The sequence below is a fragment of the Spodoptera frugiperda genome, chromosome 6 (assembly GCF_023101765.2).
Source record: "Spodoptera frugiperda isolate SF20-4 chromosome 6, AGI-APGP_CSIRO_Sfru_2.0, whole genome shotgun sequence".
In the NCBI taxonomy this organism is placed as follows: domain Eukaryota; kingdom Metazoa; phylum Arthropoda; class Insecta; order Lepidoptera; family Noctuidae; genus Spodoptera; species Spodoptera frugiperda.
In genome coordinates, this window is record NC_064217.1 from 12,670,862 (window position 1) to 12,683,840 (window position 12,979).

Sequence of the window (12,979 nt, forward strand, 5' to 3'; positions counted from 1 at the left end):
ATAAATGAGCCTTTATTACTGAAGTTACAACTTTACGTTTCATTTACTATTATTATGCATCGGTACTTTAATGTCCAGCTTGATCTTCGACATTGGCTTCATCGAAAGATTTCCACTTTTCTCTATCCCTCGCAATTCTCATATGTTCTGGTCCAGCAGTTCTCCTTAGGTCATCTTCCCAACGCTTTGGTTGTCGCCCTTTGCTCCTTTTTCCATCTGTGGCAATATCATTCTGATATTGTTTTCGATGATTTCATATTTTTCTGTTTAATCATTTGCTGGCCCTGCCACATGTTCGCCAACTTAATGTACTTAATATGATATTGAGTAAACATTCCATTAGATAGTATGTGTAATTGTGTATCTATCTACTTATCAAGACCCCATGAAATGTGTAAAAATTAAAAATGGAAATCCAATACAGGTGGCGACGAACGCATTCCTGGCGATGGGTGCAAGCGTTACGTGCGCACGTGTGTGGCCTACGTGACCTACCGCGTGTGTGGCGACAAAGCTCTCGAACTCCGGTCTCCTTCGAAAGCCGTCGACAGGTCGAAATACTTTTACTTAATGTTGTTAATTTTCAAAGATATTACAAAAGACACAAACTAGCGGCGACGGTAGCCGAAATTTTAAAAGTTCTACGTCTGAATCGGAATGGATGTCAGAAATATCAGAGAAACCGTTCGATACTTGGTTGAAGTTGTATTTTTATTCGTGTTAACTATTCTCTTCTGAAACACCTCTTACGTGGTGTGGGGTTACGTTTTTTTGACGATCCGTTAAATAGAAACTGTCATATAAATTGACGAATCATATTGTAGCCCTGAAAAGGGCTTTTTGTTTTGAGTGATCGATGCGATCAGACTCGAAGAACCGGTCACTGGGAGAGGCGTACGTTGTGGAGTACAAGTCTTCCCACATCACCATCATAGTATGACGATGAATCGGCAGGCTCCCAATGTATGGGCGAATATGTGGAAGGACTGTCCTCCCAATCGTCCACCTCGTCCAGTGCCTCGACTATCACGGTCTCGGCATCGGAGTCAACGGCATCATCGTCGTCGTGGTCGTCGTCGTCTTCATCGACATCGCTGCCGCAGACTTCAGAGTCAGAGTCCTGCTCGGTGTCGCTGGTCTCCATATGTTCGGAGTCTTCGCTGTGGTCGGACTCCGCGCGCACAACGGGACCGTTGTACGTCAATCCCAACGTAGTTAGGAAGTAAGCGAAAAACTCTTCCCTTGTGTAGTTCATGTTGATCACACGAGTTCTGGAGAGATAATGAGAAAAATTTTTTTAGCGGGCCGCTTTTATACCGATTCCGCCATCACAATAAACGGGGGACGGAGGGGGCGGGGGGGCGCTACCTTATCGGTAAACAATGTGAACATAATTTTTACCAGTTAAATAGATAACAATGAAGAAAGTCGGCGTTAGTTAAACACACAATAAAACATGTTTTAAAATTATATTGACTATCGATTGAAAATAAAACAAAATAATAAATGAGCCTTTATTACTGAAGTTACAACTTTACGTTTCATTTACTATTATTATGCATCGGTACTTTAATGTCCAGCTTGATCTTCGACATTGGCTTCATCGAAAGATTTCCACTTTTCTCTATCCCTCGCAATTCTCATATGTTCTGGTCCAGCAGTTCTCCTTAGGTCATCTTCCCAACGCTTTGGTTGTCGCCCTTTGCTCCTTTTTCCATCTGTGGCAATATCATTCTGATATTGTTTTCGATGATTTCATATTTTTCTGTTTAATCATTTGCTGGCCCTGCCACATGTTCGCCAACTTAATGTACTTAATATGATATTGAGTAAACATTCCATTAGATAGTATGTGTAATTGTGTATCTATCTACTTATCAAGACCCCATGAAATGTGTAAAAATTAAAAATGGAAATCCAATACAGGTGGCGACGAACGCATTCCTGGCGATGGGTGCAAGCGTTACGTGCGCACGTGTGTGGCCTACGTGACCTACCGCGTGTGTGGCGACAAAGCTCTCGAACTCCGGTCTCCTTCGAAAGCCGTCGACAGGTCGAAATACTTTTACTTAATGTTGTTAATTTTCAAAGATATTACAAAAGACACAAACTAGCGGCGACGGTAGCCGAAATTTTAAAAGTTCTACGTCTGAATCGGAATGGATGTCAGAAATATCAGAGAAACCGTTCGATACTTGGTTGAAGTTGTATTTTTATTCGTGTTAACTATTCTCTTCTGAAACACCTCTTACGTGGTGTGGGGTTACGTTTTTTTGACGATCCGTTAAATAGAAACTGTCATATAAATTGACGAATCATATTGTAGCCCTGAAAAGGGCTTTTTGTTTTGAGTGATCGATGCGATCAGACTCGAAGAACCGGTCACTGGGAGAGGCGTACGTTGTGGAGTACAAGTCTTCCCACATCACCATCATAGTATGACGATGAATCGGCAGGCTCCCAATGTATGGGCGAATATGTGGAAGGACTGTCCTCCCAATCGTCCACCTCGTCCAGTGCCTCGACTATCACGGTCTCGGCATCGGAGTCAACGGCATCATCGTCGTCGTGGTCGTCGTCGTCTTCATCGACATCGCTGCCGCAGACTTCAGAGTCAGAGTCCTGCTCGGTGTCGCTGGTCTCCATATGTTCGGAGTCTTCGCTGTGGTCGGACTCCGCGCGCACAACGGGACCGTTGTACGTCAATCCCAACGTAGTTAGGAAGTAAGCGAAAAACTCTTCCCTTGTGTAGTTCATGTTGATCACACGAGTTCTGGAGAGATAATGAGAAAAATTTTTTTAGCGGGCCGCTTTTATACCGATTCCGCCATCACAATAAACGGGGGACGGAGGGGGCGCTACCTTATCGGTAAACAATGTGAACATAATTTTTACCAGTTAAATAGATAACAATGAAGAAAGTCGGCTCTAGTTAAACACACAATAAAACATGTTTTAAAATTATATTGACTATCGATTGAAATTAAAACAAAATAATAAATGAGCCTTTATTACTGAAGTTACAACTTTACGTTTCATTTACTATTATTATGCATCGGTACTTTAATGTCCAGCTTGATCTTCGACATTGGCTTCATCGAAAGATTTCCACTTTTCTCTATCCCTCGCAATTCTCATATGTTCTGGTCCAGCAGTTCTCCTTAGGTCATCTTCCCAACGCTTTGGTTGTCGCCCTTTGCTCCTTTTTCCATCTGTGGCAATATCATTCTGATATTGTTTTCGATGATTTCATATTTTTCTGTTTAATCATTTGCTGGCCCTGCCACATGTTCGCCAACTTAATGTACTTAATATGATATTGAGTAAACATTCCATTAGATAGTATGTGTAATTGTGTATCTATCTACTTATCAAGACCCCATGAAATGTGTAAAAATTAAAAATGGAAATCCAATACAGGTGGCGACGAACGCATTCCTGGCGATGGGTGCAAGCGTTACGTGCGCACGTGTGTGGCCTACGTGACCTACCGCGTGTGTGGCGACAAAGCTCTCGAACTCCGGTCTCCTTCGAAAGCCGTCGACAGGTCGAAATACTTTTACTTAATGTTGTTAATTTTCAAAGATATTACAAAAGACACAAACTAGCGGCGACGGTAGCCGAAATTTTAAAAGTTCTACGTCTGAATCGGAATGGATGTCAGAAATATCAGAGAAACCGTTCGATACTTGGTTGAAGTTGTATTTTTATTCGTGTTAATCATTCTCTTCTGAAACACCTCTTACGTGGTGTGGGGTTACGTTTTTTTGACGATCCGTTAAATAGAAACTGTCATATAAATTGACGAATCATATTGTAGCCCTGAAAAGGGCTTTTTGTTTTGAGTGATCGATGCGATCAGGCTCGAAGAACCAGTCACTGGGAGAGGCGTACGTTGTGGAGTACAAGTCTTCCCACATCACCATCATAGTATGACGATGAATCGGCAGGCTCCCAATGTATGGGCGAATATGTGGAAGGACTGTCCTCCCAATCGTCCACCTCGTCCAGTGCCTCGACTATCACGGTCTCGGCATCGGAGTCAACGGCATCATCGTCGTCGTGGTCGTCGTCGTCTTCATCGACATCGCTGCCGCAGACTTCAGAGTCAGAGTCCTGCTCGGTGTCGCTGGTCTCCATATGTTCGGAGTCTTCGCTGTGGTCGGACTCCGCGCGCACAACGGGACCGTTGTACGTCAATCCCAACGTAGTTAGGAAGTAAGCGAAAAACTCTTCCCTTGTGTAGTTCATGTTGATCACACGAGTTCTGGAGAGATAATGAGAAAAATTTTTTTAGCGGGCCGCTTTTATACCGATTCCGCCATCACAATAAACGGGGGACGGAGGGGGCGGGGGGGCGCTACCTTATCGGTAAACAATGTGAACATAATTTTTACCAGTTAAATAGAACAATGAAGAAAGTCGGCTCTAGTTAAACACACAATAAAACAACATGTTTTAAAATTATATTGACTATCGATTGAAATTAAAACAAAATAATAAATGAGCCTTTATTACTGAAGTTACAACTTTACGTTTCATTTACTATTATTATGCATCGGTACTTTAATGTCCAGCTTGATCTTCGACATTGGCTTCATCGAAAGATTTCCACTTTTCTCTATCCCTCGCAATTCTCATATGTTCTGGTCCAGCAGTTCTCCTTAGGTCATCTTCCCAACGCTTTGGTTGTCGCCCTTTGCTCCTTTTTCCATCTGTGGCAATATCATTCTGATATTGTTTTCGATGATTTCATATTTTTCTGTTTAATCATTTGCTGGCCCTGCCACATGTTCGCCAACTTAATGTACTTAATATGATATTGAGTAAACATTCCATTAGATAGTATGTGTAATTGTGTATCTATCTACTTATCAAGACCCCATGAAATGTGTAAAAATTAAAAATGGAAATCCAATACAGGTGGCGACGAACGCATTCCTGGCGATGGGTGCAAGCGTTACGTGCGCACGTGTGTGGCCTACGTGACCTACCGCGTGTGTGGCGACAAAGCTCTCGAACTCCGGTCTCCTTCGAAAGCCGTCGACAGGTCGAAATACTTTTACTTAATGTTGTTAATTTTCAAAGATATTACAAAAGACACAAACTAGCGGCGACGGTAGCCGAAATTTTAAAAGTTCTACGTCTGAATCGGAATGGAGGTCAGAAATATCAGAGAAACCGTTCGATACTTGGTTGAAGTTGTATTTTTATTCGTGTTAATCATTCTCTTCTGAAACACCTCTTACGTGGTGTGGGGTTACGTTTTTTTGACGATCCGTTAAATAGAAACTGTCATATAAATTGACGAATCATATTGTAGCCCTGAAAAGGGCTTTTTGTTTTGAGTGATCGATGCGATCAGGCTCGAAGAACCAGTCACTGGGAGAGGCGTACGTTGTGGAGTACAAGTCTTCCCACATCACCATCATAGTATGACGATGAATCGGCAGGCTCCCAATGTATGGGCGAATATGTGGAAGGACTGTCCTCCCAATCGTCCACCTCGTCCAGTGCCTCGACTATCACGGTCTCGGCATCGGAGTCAACGGCATCATCGTCGTCGTGGTCGTCGTCGTCTTCATCGACATCGCTGCCGCAGACTTCAGAGTCAGAGTCCTGCTCGGTGTCGCTGGTCTCCATATGTTCGGAGTCTTCGCTGTGGTCGGACTCGGCGCGCACAACGGGACCGTTGTACGTCAATCCCAACGTAGTTAGGAAGTAAGCGAAAAACTCTTCCCTTGTGTAGTTCATGTTGATCACACGAGTTCTGGAGAGATAATGAGAAAAATTTTTTTAGCGGGCCGCTTTTATACCGATTCCGCCATCACAATAAACGGGGGACGGAGGGGGCGGGGGGGCGCTACCTTATCGGTAAACAATGTGAACATAATTTTTACCAGTTAAATAGATAACAATGAAGAAAGTCGGCTCTAGTTAAACACACAATAAAACAACATGTTTTAAAATTATATTGACTATCGATTGAAATTAAAACAAAATAATAAATGAGCCTTTATTACTGAAGTTACAACTTTACGTTTCATTTACTATTATTATGCATCGGTACTTTAATGTCCAGCTTGATCTTCGACATTGGCTTCATCGAAAGATTTCCACTTTTCTCTATCCCTCGCAATTCTCATATGTTCTGGTCCAGCAGTTCTCCTTAGGTCATCTTCCCAACGCTTTGGTTGTCGCCCTTTGCTCCTTTTTCCATCTGTGGCAATATCATTCTGATATTGTTTTCGATGATTTCATATTTTTCTGTTTAATCATTTGCTGGCCCTGCCACATGTTCGCCAACTTAATGTACTTAATATGATATTGAGTAAACATTCCATTAGATAGTATGTGTAATTGTGTATCTATCTACTTATCAAGACCCCATGAAATGTGTAAAAATTAAAAATGGAAATCCAATACAGGTGGCGACGAACGCATTCCTGGCGATGGGTGCAAGCGTTACGTGCGCACGTGTGTGGCCTACGTGACCTACCGCGTGTGTGGCGACAAAGCTCTCGAACTCCGGTCTCCTTCGAAAGCCGTCGACAGGTCGAAATACTTTTACTTAATGTTGTTCATTTTCAAAGATATTACAAAAGACACAAACTAGCGGCGACGGTAGCCGAAATTTTAAAAGTTCTACGTCTGAATCGGAATGGATGTCAGAAATATCAGAGAAACCGTTCGATACTTGGTTGAAGTTGTATTTTTATTCGTGTTAACTATTCTCTTCTGAAACACCTCTTACGTGGTGTGGGGTTACGTTTTTTTGACGATCCGTTAAATAGAAACTGTCATATAAATTGACGAATCATATTGTAGCCCTGAAAAGGGCTTTTTGTTTTGAGTGATCGATGCGATCAGGCTCGAAGAACCAGTCACTGGGAGAAGCGTACGTTGTGGAGTACAAGTCTTCCCACATCACCATCATAGTATGACGATGAATCGGCAGGCTCCCAATGTATGGGCGAATATGTGGAAGGACTGTCCTCCCAATCGTCCACCTCGTCCAGTGCCTCGACTATCACGGTCTCGGCATCGGAGTCAACGGCATCATCGTCGTCGTGGTCGTCTTCATCGACATCGCACACACATCAATGCAAATTGAGAGCAGCACTAAAGGAGTTTGACCGCCAAAAGTAAATCCATTTTCATTAGCTCATTGATCCTGAGACAGAAAGCATCTAAAAATGGAAGTTGCGTATTATGTCACCGTCGAGACGGAAAACGTTGAAGAAGTGGAAGTAGAGGAAAGATGCCAAGGTACGTTTGTTTTCCAATTATTCATGTGATTTGTGTACACATATACCTTAGTAAGTACACACCTACCTTGTGCTTTATGTATATCTGTAATGGAGTTCATGTAATTTGCCCTTTCAAGCATTCGGTCCAAGTATATTCTAACAAATTCTCTTTTATTCCAGATCCGCATGCGACGCCATATATGGGAATGGTGCTTGTTCCTGGGACGTGTAGCGGTGTAACTCCAACAACACCAAAAGAAAATTATCATCATTATGAAGCTCTTTTAAAAGTACGCAGACGTCTCAATTTTGATACGTAAAAAACTTAAAATTGAATAAATATCTTTTTATTATAAATAAAATGGTTTTATTTATTTTTTATACGTAAACACGTACTAAGGTATTTTAACATATTATATATACACTATTATGTCTTTATTTGATTTGAAAATACCCATTCCCAGATCATTTGATAAATTCCATTTAAAGGTTGTCTGGAAGAAATTGCCGTGAGAGATAAGACCGCCCGTTGTACTCTAATTACTATTACAATGTAAATGTGTTTTATGTAATACAATACTTATCATAATACCTGCAGTTACACAGTATTTTTTGGAAGATGAATGTAACATATCTCACTGTGATTAATTCAAATTTTATCAATAGTTTTAAGTAATATAATAGTTTTGCATACATAAAATATATTAAACTACGTATGCACTAGAGGCAGACAGTGATATTGACAAGATAACATCCAAACAATCGAAAAGTTCCTGCGAGCTGTCAACGGTCAACGGACGGAGCAAATATTTCATTAAAATCACAAAACAAGGGAGTATCACCTAGATAATTCTTGTGATATCATTACACAACAATAAAAACACCGTAATAATTCGTAAAATCATACACGACTATTCTCAGCTTGCATGACAATTTGATTGGAGTCCAGAAGAACTGCGTTCAGCATCAGGCCCTCGACCCAACCATCTAACGTTAGTCTACTCAGGTGTTGATCGAGGCTTTTTGGCTATGAGACCATTGGCAGATACGACTACTATTATTATTTTCTTAAATATTTCATTGTTTTTTTTCTCAACACTGTACAGCACCACTGTGGTAGAATTATTATGATTTTTGAATTGTATACTACTGGCTAAATCAGCGTGGTATTTTAACTGAGCACTGACCCTTGTGCCGTGTTCCTTATTTATTTAGTGTTAAATATCTATAAAAAAATGCATGCATTATTTTGTAACGGTGCAAATAATCTGCTTTTGCTTTCTTTCTTTTCATATTAAAAACGGATTCAATGATGTTGAGATTATTTTTGATAGATGCATTGAGCATACGACATATTTTATGGGAAAATACTAGCAGGATAAATGTCCCATTAAAAAAATAACACAAAATGAAAAAGTAACACAAATGTGTTATTTTTTTTCTCTTTAATTTTTCTCCTTATCATTGTCAAACTCAAAACTCAGGCGGTGATTGGTTGTCTACATTTTTGTTATCTACTTACTGATAACACTCTGGTCTTATATACCACGCTAACAAAGCATTAACCCTCTATTGTCCGAACAATACTTGCTTTATATTTTTTATGTAAATGTAAATGGTGAGTATTAACTTAACTATATGACCTATTATCAAGATTATACTAACATCTAGTTTAGGTAGCATACTTATTATAATGGGCGACCTCATTGCTTTAGCACCACCCTAAGAACTTTTGACAGCCAGTTTGTGTGACATCCACTAGCTAAGAAGATACGAACAATGCGAATATGCTACGTATGTTGCCCAGGTTTCCAATGGGTAAAATAATCTTTAATTGAATCTATACCGGCTATGGGATATTGATAAACTATACAATGTAATAGGGGTGCGACTTCTAACCCGTTAAGGCTGATTATTACATCTAATTTTATCGACAAAAAAGAATAATATGGGGGGATGAACCCCTAAAAATTATGGCTATTTTAGTATTTTTTTACTTTATGCGATTTCAAAGGTTGTGTGCGTCGTAGAAACAATAAAAAAACGACAAACGGTAGCTAATAAATAACCTTGGCTAACTTATTCATTACTTTTTTCATATGTTTGATAATGTTTTGGTGAGAAAAAAAAACATTTCTGAATTATTTTTACCGAAAAAATTACTATTTTTCAATATTTTCAATTGGGGGTTCAACGCCCCATATTATTTTTTTGTCAATAAAATTAGATGTTGTACTCAGTCTTAACGTTAAAGCCAGGTTAAATTATTGAATAAGTTAATATCTATCTATCCCAGAATTCTTCCCTCACCCCAATTGGCTTTTACATGTCAACATTTCGTTTTATTAAATAGTTATATTATAAATGTGAAAGTTGTCCTAAAACCACCGTGTATCATAATCACCAAAACCACGTGGTACTTGGATAAAGGGGTTAGGTTAACGTTTTTTGACTATCTGTTAAATAGAAACTGTCATATAATTGTAGCCCTGAAAAGGGCTTTTGTTCTGAAATATCGATGCGGTCAGGCTCAATTCGACCACAAAATTCATCATTTCAACCTTTTTACGTATCAAAATTGAGACGTCTGCGTACTTTTAAAAGAGCTGCGTAATGTTGATAATTTTCTTTTGGTGTCGGTGGAGTTACACCGCTACACGTCCCAGGAACAAGCACCATTCCCATATATGGCGTCGCATGCGGATCTGGAATAAAAGAGAATTTGTTAGAATATACTTGGACCGAATGCTTGAAAGGGCAAATTACATGAACTCCATTACAAATATACATAAAGCACAAAGTAAGTGTGTACTTACTAAGGTATATGTGTACACAAATCACATGAATAATTGGAAAACAAACGTACCTTGGCATCTTTCCTCTACTTCCACTTCTTCAACGTTTTCCGTCTCGACGGTGACATAATACGCAACTTCCATTTTTAGGTGCTTTCGGTCTCGCGATCAAAGAGCTAATGAAAATGGATTTACTTTTGCCGCTATTCGCTGGGTGCGAAGTATGAGGTGGGGGAAACACGAAACGATCGCAGCGCGCGGCACGGCCAAAAAAGGAACTATCGGTGGCGGACGCTGTCACTTTTTGCTAGCGAGATTTAATTTTTAGTAAACAAAGATGAGTCACGAAGCTTGCTGCGTAGTTTATTACAAAAACAATGGCAGAAATAGTGAAAAAATATTCCTAAAACTAATTGTTTTCCTTTCAATGTTGTTTGTGGTTGGAAAATGATGTCGTGTGTGATTGGTCGGAATCCAGTTTTTATGATTAATTTAGCCATGTTTAACTGAAAATACGTAAAAGAATGGATTATTGAGAGCACAAGCACTCATAAATAATCGTCTGCTATTTATATGAAATGCATTATTCTATGAAATTTGCTTATTTCTTTACTTACTGATATTGTTTTCGATGATTTCATATTTTTCTGTTTAATCATTTGCTCGCCCCGCCTTTGACTTTCCGTTAGTTTGTTAGGGCTTTCGCTGCCCTGGCGTGGGACCATATATCGTCGAGGCCATATATCCAGCATTGCTTTCTCGTGGGCTGTTACGTTGCCACATGTTCGCCAACTTAATGTACTTAATATGATATTGAGTAAACATTCCATTAGATAGTATGTGTAATTGTGTATCTATCTACTTATCAAGACCCCATGAAATGTGTAAAAATTAAAAATGGAAATCCAATACAGGTGGCGACGAACGCATTCCTGGCGATGGGTGCAAGCGTTACGTGCGCACGTGTGTGGCCTACGTGACCTACCGCGTGTGTGGCGACAAAGCTCTCGAACTCCGGTCTCCTTCGAAAGCCGTCGACAGGTCGAAATACTTTTACTTAATGTTGTTAATTTTCAAAGATATTACAAAAGACACAAACTAGCGGCGACGGTAGCCGAAATTTTAAAAGTTCTACGTCTGAATCGGAATGGAGGTCAGAAATATCAGAGAAACCGTTCGATACTTGGTTGAAGTTGTATTTTTATTCGTGTTAATCATTCTCTTCTGAAACACCTCTTACGTGGTGTGGGGTTACGTTTTTTTGACGATCCGTTAAATAGAAACTGTCATATAAATTGACGAATCATATTGTAGCCCTGAAAAGGGCTTTTTGTTTTGAGTGATCGATGCGATCAGGCTCGAAGAACCAGTCACTGGGAGAGGCGTACGTTGTGGAGTACAAGTCTTCCCACATCACCATCATAGTATGACGATGAATCGGCAGGCTCCCAATGTATGGGCGAATATGTGGAAGGACTGTCCTCCCAATCGTCCACCTCGTCCAGTGCCTCGACTATCACGGTCTCGGCATCGGAGTCAACGGCATCATCGTCGTCGTGGTCGTCGTCGTCTTCATCGACATCGCTGCCGCAGACTTCAGAGTCAGAGTCCTGCTCGGTGTCGCTGGTCTCCATATGTTCGGAGTCTTCGCTGTGGTCGGACTCCGCGCGCACAACGGGACCGTTGTACGTCAATCCCAACGTAGTTAGGAAGTAAGCGAAAAACTCTTCCCTTGTGTAGTTCATGTTGATCACACGAGTTCTGGAGAGATAATGAGAAAAATTTTTTTAGCGGGCCGCTTTTATACCGATTCCGCCATCACAATAAACGGGGGACGGAGGGGGGGGGGGCGCTACCTTATCGGTAAACAATGTGAACATAATTTTTACCAGTTAAATAGATAACAATGAAGAAAGTCGGCGTTAGTTAAACACACAATAAAACATGTTTTAAAATTATATTGACTATCGATTGAAAATAAAACAAAATAATAAATGAGCCTTTATTACTGAAGTTACAACTTTACGTTTCATTTACTATTATTATGCATCGGTACTTTAATGTCCAGCTTGATCTCCGACATTGGCTTCATCGAAAGATTTCCACTTTTCTCTATCCCTCGCAATTCTCATATGTTCTGGTCCAGCAGTTCTCCTTAGGTCATCTTCCCAACGCTTTGGTTGTCGCCCTTTGCTCCTTTTTCCATCTGTGGCAATATCATTCTGATATTGTTTTTAATGATTTCATATTTTTCTGTTTAATAATTTGCTGGCCCTGACATTTTTCTTGCTAGTATTTTCCCCTAGAATATGTCGTATGGTCAATGCATCGAATTTCCTATCCTAAATAATCTCAGCATCACTGAATCCGTTTCTAATATGAAAATAAATATAGCAAAAACAGTTATTTGCACCGTTACAAAATAATGCATGCAAAACAAGGTAATTATTTAGTGTAAATAAATAAGGAATAAAGAAGCACACAAAATCCAGTGCTCAGCTAAAATGCCACGCTGATTTAGCCAGTAGTATACAATTCAAAAATCACAATAATTCTACCACACTGAGGCTGTACAGTGTTGAGAAAAAAATAATGAAATGTTTAAGAAAATAATAATAATAGTCGTATCTGCCAATGGTCTCATAGCCAAAAAGCCTCGATCAACACCTGAGTAGGCTAACGTTAGATGGTTGGGTCAAGGGCCTGATGCCTTAACGCTAATGTTCCAGTCTTAGAAATAGTATAAATGTGAAAGTTGTCCTAAAATACATCTTACGTGGTTTTAGGATAAAGGGGTTAGGTTAACGTTTTTTGACTATCTGTTAAATAGAAACTGTCACATAATTGTAGCCCTGAAAAGGGCTTTTGTTTTTGCGAAATCGCCACCGATTCAATTTTAAGTTTTTTTTAAATTCATCATTTCAACCTTTTTAC

The 12,979-nt window shown here is 40.0% G+C and overlaps 1 long non-coding RNA gene across 2 annotated transcripts; it reads left to right on the plus strand.

The window, feature by feature from the left end:
• Positions 1 to 433: 433 nt before the first annotated feature.
• Positions 434 to 11,192, plus strand: LOC118267699 (uncharacterized). 2 transcript variants are annotated; one of them, XR_007705354.1, is made up of 4 exons: positions 2,969 to 3,547; positions 4,924 to 5,050; positions 6,429 to 6,555; positions 10,960 to 11,192. It is a non-coding gene; the product is annotated as an uncharacterized LOC118267699 (long non-coding RNA). The 2 variants fall into 2 exon arrangements; XR_007705355.1 differs by lacking the exons at positions 6,429 to 6,555; positions 10,960 to 11,192 and adding an exon at positions 434 to 551 and having other exon boundaries at positions 3,421 to 3,547; positions 4,924 to 5,156.
• The last annotated feature ends 1,787 nt before the right edge of the window (positions 11,193 to 12,979 follow it).